Genomic DNA, 5091 nt, shown 5'->3' on the forward strand with positions numbered 1-5091 from the left:
TATGCATGTGAGTTCACATACACACGTGTGTGGTAACACAAAGTTGACATCAGATTTCCACTTTATTTATTGAGGCATGATATCTCAAATGAACCAAAATTGCACCAATTACAGCTAGTCTAGCGAGCCGACTCACCCTAGGAATCCTGTGTCCCTGAATCCTATGTGCTGGAATCACAGGTGGACTGCCATGCTCAACTGGCCTTTTTGTGGGTGCTGGGTATCCAAAATCAGTTCTCATGCTTGCGTGGCAAGCACTTTATCTACTGAGCCACTTCCCAAGCCCAATATTATTAATTTTTTCTCTAACACTACAGGTTCGGCCATCAGCATGGGATTTGACTTATAAAATAGCCCAGGTGACTGTTCTACATTTAATAGTTTTGCCAGATTTATGGCATGAAAAATCAATCCTTGCCACCTGCTGCCTAACCATTTACACTTTTCCACATATTAGAAGGCAATGGCTGTTCTCTGTCACATGCAGAGAGAATAATTATAACTACAATCAATAACTTTAGTGACATTAGATAAGATATTGGAACTGTAAAATAATAGCATAGTGGTACTTGAAAGGAGAAATTTAGAGAACAGAAAAAAATCTTTTGGAAAAAAAATGAAAGCATAAGTGGAATATTCAATAAGAACAATGAACAAAAATATGGAAAGTAGGACAGCAAATGAATTCAATTTCTTTTCTTTCTGAAGAAGAACATATTTAGAAGATAGGTGAAGAATGTATTATTTGCTTAGTGCCAACACCATAGCACAATTCAACAACAAGTTGTAAAGTTGTTCAGTTGAGAAACAGTGCAAAGGCAAAGAGTGATTAAAGAAGAGTCTCACTGTCAGCCTCGGAAGTCCACAGGTACACATGTAAATGTTTATGGACACACCCACATGTGTACTCACACACAAGTGTGAGCACACACACACCACATACAGACACATGCAAAAATATTTCTTTAAAAGGCTAAAACTAGAATTTCTTTTGGTAGAGAAGGGATAGAGGAAGAAGATTACTCTTTTCACAGTAGTTTTGTAGAGCTATTTCTAAAAAATTTTCAGTCCTGGGCATTGAACCCAGTGCCGTGTGCATGGGAAGCAATTGATCTGCCACTGGGCTAAATTTCCAGACTGATAGACCGCCTTTATTAAGTCATGTACCCACTTCCTATGATAACAACTGAAACGAAGCCTTACCACTAGGTTACCCATAAGTGGAGTTCGAGATTAGACAAAAGCACTAAAACTTGTCACAGCACGTTTCCCAATTATCAATCATAGACGACTAGGAAGAGCCTGATAGTCTTTGAAGCTTTTTCATTAGTGTCTTCCACCACCACCACCATGGCGCCAACTCCAAATGGCAAGATAGAATCTTGGCAAGTTAAATGAAAAGGATGGATGAAAGAGTCAGTATAGTGATCTTCAGAGAGAAAATAATAAGCAGGGAGAAGAGAAGAAACATTTCAAGGGCATCCTGAATATAAAAGCCTCAAACAATGTGGCTTTCTATGCTCAACTGAGAAACAACAGTAGCAGAGGCACATCAATTTGAATCCTGTAGATGCCAGAGATTGAGTGACTATTTCCAAAGTTTCTACAGTAACATCAGATAGTTCCAGAAAAACAAAATAATTATCATAAAACCATAAAGCATCTCCAAATGTATTCTAGTTTTGGTCAACAGAGTCCTATACCCTCAGCACAAATGAAGTTAGCTAGGTTGGCTACAGCCATCAGTTAATTCATCTCATGAATGCTGCTATTTGTCACAAAGTAGTTTGATATTCTATTGGCAACAAATGCCCAAAGTTCCTCAGTTATTTTCAGATACTCCATTTATCTTACCTCCTGATTTGCATGTGACTTTAAAAAGTACTTTAAGGGCTGGAGAGATGGCTCAGAGGTTAAGAGCACTGGCTCCTCTTCCAGAGGTCCTGAGTTCAATTCCCAGCAACCACATGGTGGCTCACAACCATCCGTAATGAGATCTGGTGCCCTCTTCTGGCCTGCATGTGTACATGCAGGTGGAACACTGTATACATAATAAATAAATAAATCTTTTTAAAAAAGTACTTTAAAACAAAACAATACATCCAGTGGTGCTAGCATATGCCTGTAACGTCAGTATTCAGGAAACAAAGGCAGGAGTATCATGAGTTTGAGACCAACCTGGACTACATAATGGAGACCCTGCCTCAAAAGAAAAGCAAAATAAACCAAAACAGCAGGGTAGAGTAGGTTGTATAGCTCAGTGTTACCTCTGAGCTGGTTTACTATGTGTAAGCCCGGGCTCTATGTCTTGCAGTGTATGTGCATACACAAAAATACTAGTTGGCTACCTAACAGCTAGTGGTGCTTAATAAATCCTTGATAAATATGAAAAACAACTGAGAAAGTCATGTGGAACTCAAGCAAAAATTAAGTTAGTTTCTTTTTTAAACATAAATTTTAAGACTAGTCCCAACACTCGGGAGGCAGAGGCAGGTGGATCTCTGTGAGTTCAAGGCCCTCCTGGGCTACAGAGTGAGTTCCAGGAAAGGCCCAAAGCTACACAGAAAACCCTGTCTCAAGAAACCAAAAAAAATTTTTTTTTAAGATTGGAATGATAAGAAGACAGAGACTAGGGAAATTATGAGAAAACTGTATTTGAGAGAGAGAGAGAGAGAGAGAGAGAGAGAGAGAGAGAGAGAGAGAGAGGGAGGGAGGGAGAAGGAGGGAGGGAAGGAGAGGGAGAGGAAGAGAACAGGATTGCAGAAAGCAACTAACATGAAATTACTCTTTGGCATGAGCTTTATTAGGAGAGAGGACCTCATAATCTCTGGCAGACATGATCAGGTCTTGAAGTGGGGGAACGTTAGGAGAGATACAGAATACACATAAATAGATGAAATAAAAATTGAAAAGTATTATCTAAATAATTATGACACAATATTTTCCTATTAGGCTGGTGTAGATCAAAATGCTTATAATATTTCATTTGGACACAGTGAAAGGAATGCATTATTGCTGTAAGATTAAATTGCCCACACTCTATGGAGAGCATTTTAAAAATAATCCATCCAAACTAAAATGGGACAAACTAATAAAAAAGATTTGGAAATTTCATGTCTACATGTTTGTAATACTCCTAGTATTTAGGAAGTTGGGTGTGCGAGTTAGTTGTCTCGTCAACTTGGCCCAAGCTAGAGTCATCTGGGAAGAGGGAAACACAATTGAGAAAAATGTCTCCATCAAATTGCCTATAGGCAAGTTTGTGGGATGTTTTCTTTATTAATTATTGATGTTGGAAGACCCAGCACACTAGATATAAGGAACAAGACATAAAGAAACATGCTTCTATGGTTTCTGCTTCAGTTCCTGCCTCCAGGCACCTGACTTGAATTCTTGTTCTGACTTCTGAGAAATCAACTGTGAACTGTCATGGAAACCAAATAAACGCTTTCCTTCCTAAATTACTTCTGGTTGTGGGTGCTTATCACAGCAACAGAAAGCAAAGTAAGACACCAAGGCAGATGAGTGATCAGTTTGAGGCCTGTCTGGTATACATAGCAAGCCCCATTTTAAAAATCCAAGAGCTGGGGTCTCTCTGCTCCTACCCATTCCAGAGACAGTCACATCATCTCATGCAGTACCAACCTTGACCCTGAGGCACAACGATAAAGGTCAGAGTCAAGGGATCTGGCCATATTTGGTGGCTGACGACCAAGGCTGCTTTCAACTCTAGCAGAATGAATGTTGTTGCCATCAATGACCCATTCATTCATCTCATCTACATGCTCCAATATGATTCTACTCACAGCAAGTTCCACAACAGATTAAAGGATGAGAATGGGGAATTTGTTATTAATGGGAAGGCCATCTCTATCTTTCAGGAGTGAGTTCCCACAAACACCAATAAGGTAATGCTGGTATAGAGTATGTTGTAGAGTTTACTGGTGTCTACATCATCATGATGAAAGCCTGACCCACATGTAGGGTAGAGCCAAAAGGGTCATCATCTTATCCCTTTGTGTTGATGTCCTTATTTTGTGATGGGTATGAACCACAAGAAGTATGACAGCTGTTTTAATTAGGATTACTATTGCTATGATGAAACACCATGACCAAAAGCAAGTTGTAGAGGAAAGGGTTTATTTGACTTATATGTCCACATTGTAGTCCATCACTGAAAAAAGTCAGGACAAGAACTCAAGCAGGGCAGGAACCTGAAGGCAGGAGCTGATGCAGATGCCATGAAGGATTGTTGTCTACTGGTTTACTCCTCATGGTTTGCTCAGCATGACTTCTTTTGGACTCAGGAACCACGCAAAATGGGCTGAACCCTTCCCCATCAATTACTAATTAATAAAATGTCCTACAGATGTGCCTATAACTCAATCTTACCGGGCATTTTCTCAATTGAGGCTCCCTCTTCTCAGATGACTCTAGCTTGTGTCAAGTTGACATGAAACTGACCAACACAACAACTCACTCGAGATTTTAGTGAATATCAATAAATAGTCATAGAAATAAGAATTGGATTTAGAAGATTTCAAGTGAAATGCTCTTCTTGTTCAGAAGCAAGGAGAAATAATACAATTTTCTTTTATTGAATTCTCAGTAGTGGCAAGTTTAGCTCATTCTCCAACATTTAGACTTGGAAAATTATTCAACACTGGAATGTTAGCTATAAAATGGTCCATTTTAAAAATTATTTTTCCGATAAAGTGTACTTCAAAAAGTAAGAATTGCTTCAATTAAGTCAAATAAATACATCTCAGTTCCATGCCTTCAAATTATTTCCTTAGATGAACACACACTTGGAAAAGAGTGCAATCATTCCCTCAATTACATTATAGGGCTCAGGCCTATTGTCAATGGGCTGGAAGGCATAGTGACCTTGATATGCTTGATATTCTGTTCCCTCCGCCTCTCCCCTACTCCCGAGCAATCTATTGCTAGTAGGCTGAGAGAAAAAAGTCCCATCTCCATAAGCCTGGCTCTGAAAGCCTTTTTTATTTTTGTATGACAGAATTCCTCTCATTGGCAGGGAACAATCGGGAAGATGGGTCACACTGCAAAGAAGAATTTCATCCATGCCTG

The sequence above is a fragment of the Peromyscus californicus genome, unplaced genomic scaffold (genome assembly GCF_007827085.1).
Source record: "Peromyscus californicus insignis strain IS unplaced genomic scaffold, ASM782708v3 Scaffold_10__1_contigs__length_136768540, whole genome shotgun sequence".
Classification (NCBI taxonomy): Eukaryota; Metazoa; Chordata; class Mammalia; order Rodentia; family Cricetidae; genus Peromyscus; species Peromyscus californicus.